Below are 19,292 nucleotides of genomic sequence, written 5' to 3' on the forward strand. Positions count from 1 at the left end.
CCTACATTTGGTTGTCCTCACTTAATTTAATCTCTCAGATGAGAAAGATTCATCAGTCCCTAGAGGTGCTTATATATTGACTGGAGAAAGCCCCACATGATTAGCTTGAGCCAGACATCTAATTTTCAGATAGCTAAAACTCAGTGGGACTAATCATGCCCCAGTTCCTGCCTCTTCCAGCAGAGAAGCTGGAATCAACAGCTCTGAAGGACAGTCAGCCTCGTGGAGCTTCATTTCCCAGCCTGGACAGAAGATTTTGAAGGACGGAATGATTTGCTTGTCTAGTAGTAACGAAGATATAAATAACAGTTTACATGAATTATTATGTTGTTCATTCATAACTTCAGGTCTTGGATTTGGATGGTGTGGTTGTAAGTCAAATCTGGATGCAAGAACAGCAGAAGTCCAGGACAGAAGTCCATCTGGCTCAGAAGCCTATCCCTGGGGAAGGTCAATAGCACGTTCTTTGGAAAACAGGTGAGAATTGAGTAAATATCAAGTGATAGTGCCCCAATATACCCTTCCAGTCCCTAATAAACAGCTGGAGGACTACATGAGTCAGAGGTGATAACCCAGAGTTGTTTGCATTTTGAACTGCCTAAATGATTTCGATCTCGTGAAAATCAGACTTGGCAGGAATAAACCCTTTGTTGCAGCATACGTCTACAATACCATGTGGGATGGCTGGAATTCATGTAGGCATATCTTGGCTAATTGAAATATCATTAACTTGCCATCTGTAAACAGTGTAGATTTTGAAACATGATTTTCAGCACAGGCTAACTGAATTCCTCTTTGTGCTTTGGCATGTGCTGAAGTAACTGTTAAGAGCTGACCAGATGAAAGCTATCTTGAGTTTGTAGTTAGGCTTTGAATGCAAAGGTGCATTATACAGAGTAGAAGGAATTCTGTCCCAAAGTTTGTCTTCTTCTGGAGAATCTGTATTTCATTTGAAAATAATTTCCAGATTCAAACAAACTTTGACAAGACATAGCTGAGTTTGCAGTGAGGCTGTTACCACGCTGTAATGATGTTTTCACAGCTAATGGCACCACTGACCTGACTCTAGCATCCAGACATGCAAACATTGAAGTATAATCCTTGTGGATACACATTAAAATGAGATGTGGCAAAGAACACTCCCCGACAGTGGCACCCCAGCTGTGAAGAGCCATCTTTTGACTCCAGCAGATTACTTACTAATTTCAAAAGTGAGTTAGGCTTGTAGTGAATGCAGCTGGAGCTGTCACTTAGTCGTCTGGACCAGCTGAAGTCTGACAATTAAATCTGCAGGCTGCTGGCCTGATTGCTTTCTTGAAGCACCAATTTGGTTTGCTCATTTTCATGTGAATGCTTGAACACATGTGTCCCTACAGAACACAAGATCAAGCAAGCATACATTGAAGCAAAAAGACAGAAAGGCTCTACCTTTGTGAAAATCAAGGCCTTTTTATGTCTCTGCTTGAAACAAAAGTAAGATTCCTAGCTTGAATGATATGCAAAAAAGTGAATCCATTAAATAAAAAAGATATATGTCTAAATCAAATCAATGAATTAAGGTTGCCTGAAAGATTTAAGGGAAGTTTAGGTGTAGGGAAATATAATAGCAATGTTAAAATTATGAGACAGATGGGACTGTCTGGTTGTAGAAGCACTACAAGACCAGAAGAGGAGAAGGAAGAGCTATTAAGGTTCTCAAGAAAGACATAAAACAATGAATAAATCATAATGTCTCAGAGAGGTGGGACAGGATGCAGAAGCAGAGGATGACAATCACTGTCAGGCCCTGGAGACTACAAAGAAGGAAGATCCCCAAGTGGCACATGGATTCCAAGCTAAGAAGAACCTCAAAGATATGGAGAGGACTCAACAGTCATTCTTTGTCCTCTGTGTCACTGCAAAGACGACTAGACAGTTCATACTGCGTACAAGTGCCTTGGTGCCTGACTTCAGGGCACATTCGATAAACATGCCGTGGTACTTTAGAGAATTTGGGTCTGACAGTTGGAGTGTGAATGAGTGAAACTGGTTTTGTTTCTGTTTTCTTTCACCACAAAATTACCTTCCTGCCCTATAAGTTCTTGCATTAAGATTTGTCGTAGTGCTGCAACAGTCTTGCAATGCGCAGGTTGCAATGCAGGTGGAAGAATCCATATTTGAATGATAGAATCATAGAGTCATTTAGATTGGAAAAGACCTTTCAAATCATCAAGTCCAACCATTATACCAGGACTGCCAAGTCCATCACTAAACCATGTCACCAAGCACTGTATCTATGTGTTTTTTAAATGCCTCCAGGGATGGTGATGCCACCACCTCCCTGGGCAGCCTGTTCCAATGCTTGAAATGCTTGATTTGAACCATGGATGCCCATTTGTAGCAGACGTGAAAATTTAAATAACTTTTTGTGTTTTTCACATCAGAACATATCCTTTTCATTCCCTGAAAATCAAGTCTGTTTGCAAGGAGGTTAATCTTCATTTCCACTGACTTAATGTGATATCTTGAGCAGCTAAAAAATAAGAAAAAAGCAAGCTGTCAAAAAAAATGGTGATGGTGTTAGTATCTTGTTCAAAGGGTTCATTTTTTATTTTTTTTTCTTCAGATATAAGGACCTATTTCCTGACCTGCTTAAATTATTGAATGGAGAAGAAGTTAGCTCCCTCTCCTGACTGTGCAGGTAAATATCTTTTTCAGGATCAGAACTCTAGCACATACTTAATTCAAGCTTTCATTGCCATCTAAGTATGTTGAATCCAACCTTATGCAGAAACACATTCTTCAGTTGCAATCTCATATTGGTACTTTGGAAAAAAAAAAAAAAAAGCAGTAAACAAATCACTTTGTCATTGAAGTCAGCAGTTTTAATTCTGATTATTCAGAATGGGGACTGATCTGTGTAAGAATCTGCCATTTTACATAAAATGTTTTCAGAGTAGAAACATATTATATTACATTCTAAATCTATCACACGAGACCAAGTTATCTCTGATTAATCTGACTCATTGCAATTCTTTTTCCAAGCAAATCAAAATGTAGCATTCATTTTTTATTCAGTTCTGGAAAAGCTGAGCAAATCAATGACAAATGAGGACCATGAACTATTAAAAAATATGTAAAGTAACAGACATAAAAACAATGAATAGATCTTCTGTTGTTCATCTGTGTCTACTGGTTACACAGAAAATACTCTTGGTATAATTCTGTCCTGGCTTGCAGATAATACTTGTTACTTTGATAAATATTTTTTTATAAATAAATATGAAGACTAATCTGAGAGGAAGGTTTTGAGTGATGGAAAAAAAGGTACCATCATATGTTTAGAGGCCTTTGTTTAGGAAAACCTGTAAGCATCTGTGAATGCAGTCCTGTTTAGAAGAATACACATAGCCTGAAGTTCTCTGGATTTAATCCAAGCATAAGTCCAGCAAAGCATATGCTCTAAAAATGTTGTCCTGGCTGGACATGCATTTTGGGTGGAAGCCAGGACTCTTACAAGGGTTCGAACATGGACACGCGGCATCCCACAGGACGGTTTCATAGTCTCAGTTACCATTCCCTGTGCATTGCAACCAACCACATTCTGAACCCTGTAATGGTTTTGGCTGAGATAGTTTTCTTCATAGTAGCTTATATGGAGCTGTGCTTGGGATTTGTGATGAAAACAGTGTTGCTAACACAGGGATGTTTTAGTTCCTGCTGAGCAGTGCTTGCACAGAGCCAAGGGCTTTTCTGCTTCTCACTCCACCCCAGCAGTGAGCAGGCTGGGGGGGGGCAGAAGAAGTTGGGAGGGGACACAGCTGGGACAGCTGACTCCAACTGGCCAAAGGGATATCTCATACTTATGATGCCATGCTCAGGTATAAAAGCTGGGGAAAGTAGGAGGAAGGGGCAACTTCTGGAGTTATGGTGCTTGTCCCAAGTAACCATTATGTGTGATGGGGCCGTGCTTTCCTGGGGATGGCTGAACACCTGCCTGCCAATGGGAAGCGATGTGTGAACGTCTTATTTTTCTTTGTTTACATGTGCAGCTTTTGCTTAACGTATTAAACTGCCTCTATCTCAACCCACCCACCAGTTTTTACACTTCTACCTTTCCAATTCTCTCCCCCATCCCATCGTCTGGGAGTAAGTGAGTAGCTGTGTGGGGCTTAGTTGCCAGCTGGGATTAAACCACAACAACCCAACCCTTTTATTGCCGATCTTATGGAGTAAATGTTTATCAATCACAAAGTAGTTCAAGCCTTTACATCTCTCAAAGACATCACGTGTAGGCATGTTAGTTCCTAGTATAAGGTGTTGGCTTCAGTGGTAGTTTATCACAGAATTACTTCATTTCACCAATTACAGGGACATCATCATGCTGTGGCTAGGATGGGCACTGATCAAACCAAAGCAAACTTTCTTGCTGACCTATTTTTCCTTCCACTTACTCTCTGTAAACCAGGAGTATATATGTGAAAGTTCAGAAAGCTGATCTGATTAAAAGAAAGGGAACAGGGGAAGTTGAAAGAGTATCTGTAATTTTCACAAAGTTACAACTGTTTAATTTAAATGTACATGGTTCCCATACCTAGTAAATCAGTCCTTTTTTGAGTAAATCTTTAATCATTTACTGGGGTAAATTGTAAATGGTTCTCATGTTTTAGATATTAAAGAACATTTAACTTATTTGGGCATTTAATATGGCAGAGAAATATTTTTAATAGCAATTATTTTGATAGAAAATGTGTTATTTTACATTCAGAGAATACAAACCAGATTCTCAATGTATTGAAGGCATTGGTCCAGGTCCTGCTGTTAGCTACAGTGTAATGTATGTGGAAGGCCCTAAGTGAGTAGGGAACAACCTTAAAAAAGCCATACCTCTGGTATCTGATAGCAGAATCTGAATCAAAGCAATTTTCTAGCAAATGAAGTAAACCTTTTGTTTACTATGAGACTGGACAAACTGAAATCATATTCATCTTGTCCTCCCCTGGTTGCCCCGAGCACATAAGCATGTATTCATTGTTGAGACCACATGTACTTGGAGACCGCACTGACGATTAAACATGTTGTGTAATTCATCCTGCGCAACTGAGGTTTTGTCACTCAAAACAAGGCAAGATGTTGATTCCAAGTTATGGTAGAAAGCTCCAATAGAAACATGTCTAACAGAAAAATCAGTCATTTGTAGGCTTTAACTGAAGAGTTTGGTCACACACAACATGAGCTTTTAAACTGCATCTTTGTGGAAGTAATAGTCATCAGTGGGGTTGTGATAATGTCAGAGTTTGTTGAGATGAAGTAGATGGGTAACTATCTATTAGAAGTCCTGAGCCATAATGAATTCTTTCAGCATTTATCATAATCGCATTAATTAGGATACATTTTGTGGGCATTAGTGAAGCTCTCACAAGTATTTTCCAGATATTTGATCATAATTTAGCATTAGTCAGGCATGAGTTAATGGCCACCAAAGGCTTTATTCCCTTAAAAATCCCTTCTTGTTTTGTGAGTCCCATTGCTATTATATCATTTAATATTCATTTTCATGACACTAATCATGTGGTATTGATTTAGATATTGCATATTAACACCGGGACTCCATTTTAATTCAGTGTTAGTGTAGCATTAAAATGTAACGCAAAAGTGTTAGCATTTTAAGTTAAAAGTCCGTCTAAAGTATTTCCATTTGGTGAAATTCTGCTGCCCCCACTGAGTCAAGAAGTCAATCCAGATCTTGCTTAAGGGTACAGACTTGTAAACAAATGTCATGATGCTTTTTATTTTAGCAACCAAAAGTATTTCTGAAGTATTTAGAAGACCTAAAGCTCAACAAAGCTCTTTGCAAGAGTAAAGGACGTTTACTTTGTTACCTAAAGTCAGTGGGATGTTTGATTTCAGTGACAACAAAACCAACCCTAAAGAATTTGCGATCTGTGTAAATACTGAAATGGAGTTGTTCTGCACCAAAGGGAGACTCTGACTATATTTAATCTTCTCTGTAGTGGACTTTTCTTCTACTTTCAAGCCACAAAGCAAATGACCCAAGAGGAGAGCCATACAGAGAGAAAAAAACCCCTGTCTTTCCCCTTGCTTTATACCTGTGTATTTCCCACCATGATGTGAACATGTCATGCATGAACAGACTACAGAATCCTTGCTCTGAGTGTAGAAAGCTCTTATTTGTGCTAGTGAAGATTCCACATATGTGGCTTTCAGGATAGTGCCCTTGATTTACTTATAATTTCTATTCCTCAAGCCTAGTGCAGTCTCAGTGCAATCTGTTAAAGTGCAGCACTAAACTTCATTTATCTGCACATTCACTAAAGAATTTTTCCCATTCATACCAATCTACCAAAGTTTATGCTCATTAGATTTTGTATATCTTTTTATTTTAAGAAAAATGAGATTTAGTCACTATAATTAGACTTTAAGAAACCTATTTAAAAAAAAATGGATAGTCTTGCTGAGTTGTGGCCATGGTAATTCAAAGCAGCACACTCTTAATTACAACCCACTTTTCTCCCATTCATTATGACTGTGAGATGTTTCTGTCTCACTACCTTTATTAAGCAGAAGAAACAAATAATTGTTTTGAAGTTGCTTTGATCAGAGAGGAAGAGGTAAGAAACATTTTACACTGTCCAATTTTAAACACGTTAACTTAGCCTCCTAATTGGCAGCAGTGCACAAGATGATTAGACACTCAATATGCTGAAGAATAGACATATGCCCCGGGTTCACATATTTTAAACCACTTCAAATGATATACACAGAAAGTCCTCCAGTAGTTCTTCAGCACATATTGTTTGCCTGAGGCACCCACATTCTGTTCCTGGAACAGAAAAAAAGAGAAAAGATGGAGGACACAGGGCTAGGGCAGAAGAGGATCTATAAAAATGAAAGAAAAAATGGGGGAGAAAATTCTGCTTCTGTGTGTGTGAAAAGGAATTCTCTCCAGAATGTTTCCAGAGTTGTTTACACAGCACCAGTTCTAGTGAAAATAATGAGTCTAGACCCTGAGCCCTTTCTCTACTGGGACAGAGCATTTAATCTAAGATTGCACAGGCAAATAATCCTGGGCAGAGAAAGAAATCACGTGGCTTCTGGACACCACATACTCTCTGGGTTCCTTCACTCCATCTCCCCACCTCTACCTTTCTGCTCTTTCTGCTGATAGTGATATATGGCATGTTTGTGCAGACTGGAACTCATAGAGGGACTCCATGGTGATCCGTCTAGTTTCTGGATAGCAGTTCTCCATTTGCACTTCCTGGCTGAGTAGCAGCTACTGAGATCAGATAACACAGCACAGTCAGACCTCTCATTTGTACACCTCAAAATCTGCTGTCAGCAGTGTACGGCAAAGCCTAGCAAGCTGCAAAGCAATTCCTCACTTGAGTTAGTGAAAGACCTCCTGGGAACATAATTGCTTTAGCTCAGCTCCACAGAACAGAGCGAGGAAGTAAAATGAGAGTTATTACATGTGAGACATGAGAAGAAATGGGAAAAAGATGTAAGGAGAGGTAAACCGGTGAGGACTCATCTGAATGAACGTTTCATTTCCTAAACTGCCTTGTGTTCTTGTTTGTCAAGAAGGTTAAGATTTGTTGCGTTCTTGCTAGACATTGGGCCTATTTACATTTGTTCACTGATACTCTATTGTCCTGCTAACACATCTTTATGATCCTGTTCTCACGAGTTATGATTTGGTCCAGGGAACATAGAAAACTTAGAATTACAGAATAGTTACAGAGCCATAACTGTTCTATGAAATTTTATGAAAGGCTAAAATATTTCAGGAAAACTGACATAAGGATTAGAAAGCATTTCTTATACGTATCTCATCAAGGATGCTGATAACTTTGTAGCATTGAATGCTGCATGGTATACATCACAACTGCAGAAATCTTAGATTTCATATTCTGAAAATATGAATATTTAAGAATATAAAAACATAAAAACATTGGTTTAAGTAATTGATATAAATAGTCTCCATCACATTCTTCTTCAGATACTCTTATACTTTGAAACTCAAGTACTATTTCTCTGTGCTTGCTGTTCCTGATGAGGCTAGCTTTTGTTGTAGGCTTGAAAATCTCCTGAGGATTTTAGGTTTTATGTGTATGAGTTCAACATTATCATTATAAACAGTTCAATAATAATGTTGCATGAAAAATACAGTTCTAGACTGCATCATTTCGCCAGCCAGTTCAGCATTTTTTTTATACTGCTGGCCACTGCCAAATCTGCAGAAAGATACATATAAAATCCTACCAAGAAAGCCAAATAAGAATTCTGTGCCAACTGGGAATGCCTTTTTCACTGTCATTACTATTTCATACTTCACTACTATTTTATACTTAGTCCTCCAGCTTTGCAATAGGTAATAATGATGAACACTTGTTAAAGACATTATGTTTATAGATAGCTGATTAATAAATACAGACTGCTCTTTTGCATCAAAGTTAACTATGGGAAACCTTTCTTAAACCTCTGGAAACGTGGCCTGAAAGAAGTCTTTCATAACTCAAGTCTGTGATGGATATAGACAAAAAATTGACTGTATGCAGTGTGACATATAGCAAAAAAAAAAAAAAAGGCATGTATATAAAACTCCAGGCATGCTTTAGCCTTTTCCTTAGACTATTATTACCCTACTAACATGGTGAGAACCTGGTGTTCAAGGCCACGTGATGAGCCATTGGTTTGCTGTAGCATTGTGCTATGAATACCATCACAGTGCTGCAGCACTTCTGAGTCTTTTCCAGTCCTTTTTGGAGTCTTGTCATCTAACAACAGATTTACCCCAGGCATCAGAAAATCTTCAACAACATATTCTCCAGGGGTTATGCTTCAAACATAAGCATCAAAAATAAGCCTTGTAATCCTTACCCTAATGTAACACTGAGCAAGTACCTAACAGACACTGATTTTTGCAAGAAGTTTAAGGCTTCTTTTACCACAATTTCAATATGTGCAAAGCCTTCTATTCTATTGAGAGCATACAGCTCAGCAGCCTGATGGATTCAGCACTTTCTTCACTGCCCCAGCCAGTCGCTAGCACATAGGACTAGCTTCCTTAAGTTCCACTATTTGATAAGTAGTTCAGCAGCAAAGATATTGTACAACATTTGTTACTGATGAATTTCCAACCAAACCATGTCTGTTTCTGTATTACGTTCTCTAAACATCTCAATCACAGTGTGGTTTAGACTGTGGAAGCAGTTCCACATGGCCGCTGAGACAAAGCAGCACATACTGTTCTGGTTGACAACATCTGGAAGCTCAGAGTAACGTTACCTAAAGAGGAAACATTTAAAATATATTTATTCTTAGTCTTGTGGCACAATAACATCATGCTGGGCTTCCCAGAGATACTAATTTTTCCTTCAGCCATTGTCAGTTCTTCAGCTGACTGCGGTCCCTCCTATCAGTTTTGGAAGGAGTCAGTCTTGGATCCTCTTGAATGGAGACAGATGCCAGAGAAAGGAAAAGTTGAGAAACAATGAAAGTATTAGGGAACTAGTCTTGCAAAGGATAGCTGCTCCAGAGGGGCTAAGTCTTTAGACCAGTCTCTGATATGCCATCAGTAGTTGCCTCAGCCTCATCATGGCTAGTGACAGATAACTTAGAAATCAAGGAGATAGTTGTGTGGTTTGCACACAGGGAATACAGGCTATCGTATTTTTTCTTGCTACCTGTCACAAGTTCTCGGTAGGCTTCAGGTGTCTGTAGGACATCATAGGCAGGGATATGCCAGCAATACAGTCCAGGAAGCTTTGCTCACTTCACCCTCTACTAACGTTCTGGACTTCAGTGCAGAGATGGACAGCAGCATAGTAAATTTGCATCATGCTTCTATTACCCCAGGCATAACACAGCTCAGAGCTGCACTGTCAGTGTGCCTTGACCTCCAGGATAGGTGATGGTGTAGCATGGGAGAAGCCTAAACACCATGGCCCGGCTCAAAGAGAACTGCCCTAGGTTTGACAAGGAGGAAGCTTGTGGGCAAGTCTGGTGCTTTGGATATTACAGGCCTGGATACATGGACCATGCCTCAACAGTTTTGCTTGCTGAAGAATGAGTTTGGGGTTGGCCTGAAACGATGCAGCGGTTTTGGACAAACTTCTCTGAAAATTTTAGTCAGAACAAACAGTTTGGGTAGATATACTAACTCAAGTGGAGATAGGATCGTTATCCTCTGTTATGAGACTACTGATGCATCCATTTTGGATGTGAAGTACGTCCTGTTCCACATCGAAGGGCATTATCACATTAAGGATATTCCGGTTTAGAGTGATGGAAGGCGGTTCCTATGTCTGGCTGCTGTTCCCAGATGTGTATCACTGCATAAGAACTGACCAGGTCAATAGACATGAGAAACAGTAACTGTACGTTAGTGCTTTCACTGTTGTGGTTAGGATGCTTACCTGGAAAGTGAAATGCCTTGGTTGCTGTCCCTGTGCCCGTGATCACTTAAGCATATTGTAAACATTTGAATTACTTCAAAGGGGAGACTGAAAAGCTGTCCGGCTCTGGCATAGTGTCTGGAGGCCAGGGAATTCTTCTGGGACCTGGGGATTTGAAACTTCTAATGGGAGAAGGAAGTGAATCTAAATCTGATATTCCAGTTATGCAACTTAAGCACTGGGTTAGCTAGAAAGAGTGACACCTCTTTGTTATTTTTCAGTGTTACCTAATGAAGCTTTTCATTTCCAGTACTTGGCCTTTATTAGAATTGTCTGCAATGAAAACAAAAATATTTCCTTTGACTCATAATGATTTTTTTTTCTTTTCTTTCTCTTAAGACAAAAGAAAAAATATCACTTAGGTTCAAGGCTAAATGCTTTGTTTGTTTGGACTAAGAACTGAAAAAGTCATTATTTGCACAAAGTATTAAATGAAGCTAAGAACTTAATAAGATTCATAAAGAATTGAATATCACATAGAGAATAAAGAAGTTCCAAGTGCTTTGGAGGACTCGATCAGAATCCAAAAGATCTTGAAATATCAGGAAACCAACCTAAAATAAAAAGAATCTCAGGAAATCTAAGCACAAAGTGATACAATAAAAAGCAACAATCAAATACATATAAAAGAAGAAATAATTGCAAGACAAAAGTACTGAAAAAAAAACAGGATCACTGTGAATGACAGAGCATTAAAAACACAAAGCTGAAATAGGAAAAGATAAATCTCATTTCATGATGTATTCAGAGGTCCTTCATGGGTAAGACACCACTTCAACACACCTATGATTGACAAGGTCTCAGCAGTTGCACAGTGTGTCATCTTCAGTGCTACAGTTCAAGAAAGGTGTAACCTTCCTGGAAAAACAAAGCGAAAGATAAGTGATCAGAGATGGAAAAGCCTGAAAGGCTGCATGCTTTTAATCCACAAGAGTGAAAGCACAGGGACAAAGTGACCTTCACTTCATATAAAACCAATCAGTCAGTCTCTATTCCCATTACAGAAGGACAGAGATTGATTACTTCTTATTTTTCAGCAAAGACATAGGTTATATATACATTTAAAACGGGGTGAGGCATGGTTTATTTTCTTCACCATAAGATGTGGCTAGTGAAGAGGTTATAGAAGCTCTCCCACTCCTTGTCTTTGATGTGATTTCTCAAGACATCCAGAGTTATGTTGGTAAGAACTGAAAATAAACTGGAGGGTCCTGTTTGTGCATCACCAGGAATGTAAGTCCTGGCTGGGTCTTTCAACCCTGTTTTTAGTGTAAGTGTTGTACAATGAGTGGAAGGTTCACTGCAAACCACTCACAGCTGCAATTAAATCAACTAAAATGACATCACCGGCAAACCCCAACTAACATTTTCTGGTTGCAGCAGGAGTATGTCTGTAAAGTAGTCCCAGAGCTAGCGCTGCCATGGCACGGTATGAAATATGTACAGTCACTCAAGGCTTATGTTGAGATCAGAAGATATTTCCTCATTGAATAGCCCCTGGGTAGGAGGCAAGGGGCATCTTACCACTGCAGACAGTCCTGGTCAGTCAGGGTTGGTGGAGTAAGAATGAAGCAAACCATTTAGACACACCACTTCCCCACAGTCTGAGAGTTCCCCACCCCCCCCCCTTCTTTTTATTATTACATTGCTGCTTCTGTTTCTTATTACTCTGTGTTCCTTTTATGTCACTTGAACAGTTGAAAGGGCCCTTAAAGTGAGTGTCAATAACCTTTATGCATTCTTAATCACTCCTTTATGTGTTCAGAGAACAGTAAAATGGCTGTGGTAAAAATAAGAAGGTCCAAAGTGTGAAATTAAAGTCTGAACTGGGAAAAAGAAAAAAAAAAAAATCCCTTCCTGGTTTATGGCTTCCACAGATGGAAAGGAATTGGTCAGGATATGAAATCTCTAGATTTGGCACCAGGAATATATTGGGGTGGGGGTGGGGAAAGGGTGCTGAATTATTGCTCAGTTTTATCTGCTCTCCCCTTCTTGGTTAAGAATTGCCAGGACTACATTACATCTGGGAGGTCTGGGCAAAAGTGTCCCGAGAGACTCATCCATGAAGTTCCTCACTGGGCAACAGGTGTTTTTCTTGTTCAGCAACAGAAGTTTTCCTTAGTCCAGGCCACAAGAGGACACAGATAGTCTGAAAACTTTCCTTTAAGGAAAGCCCGTGAAGTAATTTGAGATACAGCTTAGAGGAAAATAAACCCTCTTAAAACTCAGTGGCTTTCTCCCATACTGAGACCAGGATTGCCAAGATTTTTGCCCAGTGAGGCTTTTTATAGCCAGATTCTAAACCCTTGAAGACAGGGCTTGCCAGTAGAAATCCTGACACAAATGTAACAGCAGCAGTGTAAATGAGGCTGCAGAAAAACTGCTGCATCCCATAAAGGACATGGTGCTATGCAGGGGAAAGCATTCACCTGGAGCTCAGGTTTTCGGCATTACATCCACCTCACTGTTCCCATGCAATATTATTTTTCAGTATTTCACACTCAGTGCAAAAAGAATAGTTCCTGGGGATCTCTAAAACTTTCTGTGACTGTTGTCTTGGTGGCTTCCCAGTGAGCACAATCTTTTTTTATTATTGTTTATTACACAGTATGGCAGGTAATAGAGAACAAATTGTAAGTTTTGGAGCTGGAGCAGATTTTAAATATTATAAAACTAAGCAGATCTAAGCATACCAAAACAACACCTCAAGAAGTGAACATAATTTGTTGCAGTGTGTGTTGGTATTGCTCAACTTTGAAGGAAGAAAGCAGAGAACTAGAAAACGCTCCAGATTTCAAAATATCCTTTATACCCAAGATTAGCAATGATACAATTTTGGTCACTTAAAATGAATAGAGCATGTTGACAGATGGAGGAACTCTGTACTATGTTAATGTTTAACTCAGTGTAGTAGGGGAGGGAGAACGCGTGTGACACTGACGTGAATGCATATCCTGCATAGCCATTACCTCAGCCTACATGTGGTATCAGTACCATTTAGGGTGGGATTAACGAGTCACAAGATAGCACTGAAGTCAGGTGTTTAGGAAGGTTAACAAAGAGACCGGACACATATAATGAAGAGTATGGTCTACAGTTACATAAAGAAGAAATGGGGGAAAGAATAATACGCCCAGGAGTCACTGGAAGAAAAAACAAAGCATCGTGATTTGGAGTATATTCACTCCTACGAGTGAAGCATAAGGAAATAACTCCCCCTTTAGTCAACAACATTCAATTAATGGCTTTTTGCAAATGAGCTGCCTAGTGCAAGGCACTACAAGAGAAAGAATACAGGGATGACTGCACCTGTAATCCAATGTGTGATACTGTTCCTATTGTCATGAGTACTGAACCTTTTAGGGTGACTGTGGGTACAGAAATTATAGTCTTCTGCGAGGGAAGACAGCAATAGATGTAAACTGCCTTTATTGTTTTAATAATGTTAAGCTCTTTGCTGGGAGAGCAGCAAATGTCAATTGCCATGGGACAATGCCATGACCAACAAGATTTTGGCTTTGCACCTCCAGAGGAACGCAGCACGTGCACACACACATGCAGGATGGGATCATGTATGGATTTAAAGACAGATTTAGTCCTGCTGCTTTGCAAGGAGGCAAACAAAGGACAGAAAAGTGCCTTTTCAAAGCTTGTCTCATCAGAAGCTGGAAATCTCAGTCCCAGCCCTGTTTAGAGTAGCTTTAGGAGCTGTTGTCATCTATGACAGACCTCCCACTGGTTGCGCAGTACTTGCAGTCCTACTTTTGGGATGAGGGACATAGTCTACTAGGGACACTGCTCTGCTCCCAGTCACTTGCTCTGCATGAGGCTCTGCATCAGGGCAACATAGTGTTGCTGTAAGAACTTTAGAACTACATGAGTTCTTGCTTACCTTGCAGCATCTCCTCCTTGAAGGTCCACCTACACTGACTAAAATATCATAAAGAGCTCAAACTGGACAGTAACCATTCCCTAGACTTCTATGATAGAAACCTGTGATGATATGTTCGCATTGCAATGGGGGACCTTCAGGAACCTTGAAACCTCTGAGAAACTGAGTTCAGCAGCGTACTCTTTGCATGTTGTCTTATTCCTGGTTAAGAGGAGGCATGTCTTTACTGTGCTAATACACTTCTTCATTAACATAAAGACAGAGAGACAGCATGGTAGCAGCCACCTACACTTTTAATTGAAAAGGAATGCCCTACTGTGAGAGAGCAAGTGCCCTGATACTCCCCCTGACACTACTGCAGGGTGTGGACAAGTGCGGTGACTCAAAGCCTCTCTACTTGTATTTCTATCTCCCATGGGGAAGTCATCCTTCTTGCAAACACTCCTGACAGCTGCAGGAGAGTAGCTGTGGACAGGAGTTTAAGATCTTTCATACAGTAACCTTAGCGGGCAGATCCCAACTTACAACATTTTTTGGCTTTTGCCACAGCATAACTTTGACACCCATGTTTCACACCCTTGTTGTATTCAGCTCCCCTCATCATATGTAAAAAGGGTTGTTTGAAGACCTAGTTTGGTGCCACCTGGGATATTAAAAAGCCAAAAATCACCTTTCAGACTGAACAATTACAAACTGACCCAGGGTTATAAATCTAAACACAAATAGGCAACTCACACATTGCCTCTGGATGTCTGAAGTCTTGTGTAATCCCTACAGTGATATTTGTGATATTATTTTTTATGTATTTATAAATTTCATTTTATTAAATTTCTTTTATTGTGAGATTTATTTGCTAAAACAATGAACAGAATAGTTATTATGGTTATTCTGTCTCCTTTACAGAACTTTTAGGAGCTCAATCTTTTGCAGTTTTTTTTTTGTTTGTTTGTTTGGGTTTTTTTTTGCTATATTAGATTATAGTCTCAAAAAGTAACAAAGAAGTTAAAGGAAAAGTTGAAGGAATTTAAGAATCACAAGACAAACACAAATTAACCACAAACTCAACAAGATGAACACTGGAAGAAAAACAATGCCTTTAAGCTTTGTTTCCTTTTACTGTTAGAGAATCCATCTTGGGAACTTGGGAAAGTATAATTTACAGGGACACACAAAGAAAACACATTAACTACTCTTTTTGGTTTAACAAAGAATTATAAAAAGGTTCTTAGAAGCCTCAGAACTACAACTAAAAAGTGGAAAATTTTCAGCATGCAAGGCTTTCCTTGTGGGAATATGTCACTGAAAAAATCCATTTGTATTAAGTCTTCCTTTTATTTCACATCTTCTTTATCCTTCTAACATTAGCTTGTAGTGTAAAGATGGGGGTTTCAGCACTGCCTAAAATATGTCAGCTCCTTTTTTCCATTAATATATTGTACATGTAGACCTACAGGTGGTTGATACTCCCAGCCTTCATAAAAATAAATGCTGGTGGACAATTTTATTCTCATGCTCTCCGTGGAAAGGAATACTTTATGTCTAGAAACATAGGTTAATGTAGTTTAATGTTAACGAATTTCAATGTTGTAAACGGAGGAAATTAAAAGTGTTCATGGGGAGGATTATTTTCTATAAGCAGCCCAGTGTAGTTTGTAAGATTTTTCTTTTTTAATGCACAGACGCAGCAGGTGGGATTTTCCTGTCCCTATATAAGTGTACATTTTGGTTTTTCCACTTTAGACTTGTTTGTAATTTTTGGAAAAAAATAGACAAATCAGAGTGTGATTAATTTTAAGGTTTTGATATCTTCCTGTGTGCACATTTATCCAAATGAAAGTATGTGCAGACCAAATACATATTTAGTGTCGAGATGCCAACACCTATGTTTGCACAAATTCTGGAGAGCAAATACTCATATTTGCATTTGCAACATCCAAAGCAAGATTTAGAGTTCATTCGCATATTTTGCGTGCAAATGAAAGTTCACACAATGGCATAAGTGACAGTCATATAAATTGGAAAACTAAAATACAACAGATAATTCTATGTCCACAGTGAACTTCAGAGGTGCAGGTGCAGCTCTTTAGATATATCAGAGCTTCTCTAAAATTAATAAGCTCCCATACAGAAGGCAATGCAGCTGCAGCATTACCTGGTTCTACATGAACTATCTAAGACCTCCTGGTGCTCTGGGTAAGCACATAATTTCTTAGTACTCATAGCAGTAACCATAAAAGAAGGGCTTTCAACTACCTTATTCAAAGCAAATTCAAGTATGCCTACAGAAGTTGAAATAGCATTTGTGGACTGCAAAGCCCAAGTACAAGATACAAAATAACTTAGACAACAATATATTCAGATCTGTACAAGGTAGCCAATGCCACTATTAGTGGAGATGGGGGTAGGAACTTCCAGCCCACTCCTTCTTCCACAGGGAGCAAAGGGGAAGAAAACGATCCTCCAAGATGCTTCCCAAGGAAGAGACAAATTCCCTCTGAGGTGAAAAATAGAATAACTCCAAGGCTCTTTTTGCTTCATAGTAAGTGTTCCACCCATCTGTAAAAAGACCTAAGTGATGGGACTTTTATTTTCAGCATTAAGAACACACAAGTATCAAGCTTTTGCATTTAGCCAAATGCTGGAGCTGTTCAGCACTACAGATTGGAGAGCTGAGAGCATTATAGTTTAGCAAGGAGCAAAAAATAAGTCATCACCACCAAAGTCTGTTTGACATCCTTAGGGTAACACATCTGTAAACAAGGATGGTGTCAGGCGCTCTGCATTTTTGGACTTCAGAAATTATTCTGGGTCTTCTGTTAGGTATTTCTAGCTTTCAGAATGCACACCAGTTACGATTTGTGGACTACAAGGACAGGAAAGAACTGTGCTGTAATACAATCCTATAATAAGCTGTATTGCATCATAACTCTTGAAAGTAGCAATACATTTGGAAAATATTAAGACGTTTGCAAGTGGCTACCCAGAGCAATTTTGGTATTTTGCTCTTTTCAAGACTGCACTAAAATTATGCATCTCTTGATTTCTAGAGAAGGCTATGTTTAGTGTTTGGTGGAACAATCCACTTAAGTGAATTTAGTTTTAAGCCAAAGGAAATGTGCCCTTATTTACATCCAGTTGACCTCTTCACGTTCAGTGGACTTTTACAAATAGGCAAAGGAATAAATTTATTGTCTGGCTGCTATATCTAAATTCATGAGTCAACCAACGCTTAATTCTGTCTTCCCCAGGACTCTGTCTAGTCTGAACAGCTAATATGTGGTAACCCACAGGAGGTAAAATCCTAGACAAGGCAGAGTAAGTGTAGTTTCAGCATCATGACAACTTCAAGACCTGCTAACAGACTGAGAACTGCAAGCAGCTTTATCTTCAGTTGTAAGTTTCTACATGCCTGCTAATATGAGCTATAAACCTACATGTGACATGTGCATGCTACTTGCATTTAAAGCCAGTTTACCCTCCAGGAACTGAACAGACCCACTAGGATTTGAGTATCATACAGAATAATAGGAACTGATAACAAAATACAAGTAGTTGCACTAATTTCCAGGCCTTTTTCAGACTCACACATAATCCATATAATTCTCGCTTCCATTGTGATGTAGTTTCATGACAAGTCACTGGATTTTTGGCAGAATGTACAAACCTGTCTCTTTATGTCCTTTATTGTCAGGATAATCCTCTTAAAACCTTTTTTTTAAATCTCTGCAAGTGATTATTTTTTTTAAATGGATTGTACATATTTTATTGTTGCAATAATCATCTTGATTTTGAGCATCTAATTCCTTCCATTGGAATCTGTGGGGTGGTTCATGCAAAGAACACCCTTATTTTGCCTGTATATAGGTGTTTTGGAAAAAGAAATAACTTTCAATAATTTCAGTGCTTTCAATATTTAAAAATAAATAAATAAATAAATAACCACATCAGCAGAAAGTAAGAGAGACTGCTTTTCTTTTTTAAAATTCTTTTTTAAAGGAATGAATTGTGGGGGCGGGGGGCACGAACGGTTAGAAACTGGGAAGACAGACAAGGCTCTTGGTTATGCTAGTAAAGAGAAACTGGGACTGGTGTACATCCTATTTAAATCCATAAACGAAGATGGCATCTTACGTAGATTTGAGTCTAGCCCTTATTTCCAAAGTTCAAAGTTTCTCTGGTCTTGCATTCCTAATCCTGCTCATACATCTGTGTTTCTCACTTATAAGCCCTACCTGTCCCATTCCTGAAGGAAACTTCACAATATAACATAATTTGCCCAGAGAAACAAATTTAGCTCCAGTAAAGTTCACAAGGGTTTTGGCTCTATTTCCTTGCACCGGAGCAGCAGCAGAGGCTCTCTGCAGCGTGGTTGAGGGGTGCACACTTGATATGCCTAATCCTATTAGCCCCCTTCCCAACACTACCAGTGAGCTGTGGCACTGGGAGTTTTCAGAGGTTAGGGTTTACAGTAAGCTGCAGACACAACCCCCATCACCTTGGCTTCTCGTCAGGGATTTGTTGTACCGGTCCAGGCCCTCCACATGCAGGATGGAGGGGAAAGAGTTTGGTCATAGGCGCCTTGCAGCCCTGACCCACTCACAGTCCTTTTTTGATTCAGAATTTCTGTGTTCCTGCTCTCCTCAGGCACTACCCTCTCAAGAAAGGCAGTCTAGCAGCTAGGCCATCTGCACGTCCACTGGCTGGGGACAAAAATCACCATGGCGGGGTTATCTGATAGCCATTAAATGTAGTCCAGATTAGCAGAGCAAATACTTCTGAGACTACTTGATGTCTTTGCAATGAAAGACTAAACTGTGACAAATCTGGAATTTGGTGCTGGTGTTTTACGTTAACACTCAGGTGCCATCTAAATGCCCTGGCTCCCCAGCACTGCGGTGCAGGGAAGCATCTGCACTCCGAGGGGAGCAGGAGGCAGACAT

At 39.4% G+C, this 19,292-nt stretch overlaps 1 long non-coding RNA gene across 1 annotated transcript; it reads left to right on the forward strand.

The window, feature by feature from the left end:
- The first annotated feature begins 255 nt into the window (after nucleotides 1-255).
- On the forward strand, nucleotides 256-15,130 carry LOC119149476. Its single transcript, XR_005104716.1, has 3 exons — nucleotides 256-477; nucleotides 2,606-2,680; nucleotides 10,800-15,130. It is a non-coding gene; the product is annotated as an uncharacterized LOC119149476 (long non-coding RNA).
- The last annotated feature ends 4,162 nt before the right edge of the window (nucleotides 15,131-19,292 follow it).

This window comes from Falco rusticolus, chromosome 5, assembly GCF_015220075.1.
Source record: "Falco rusticolus isolate bFalRus1 chromosome 5, bFalRus1.pri, whole genome shotgun sequence".
Classification (NCBI taxonomy): domain Eukaryota; kingdom Metazoa; phylum Chordata; class Aves; order Falconiformes; family Falconidae; genus Falco; species Falco rusticolus.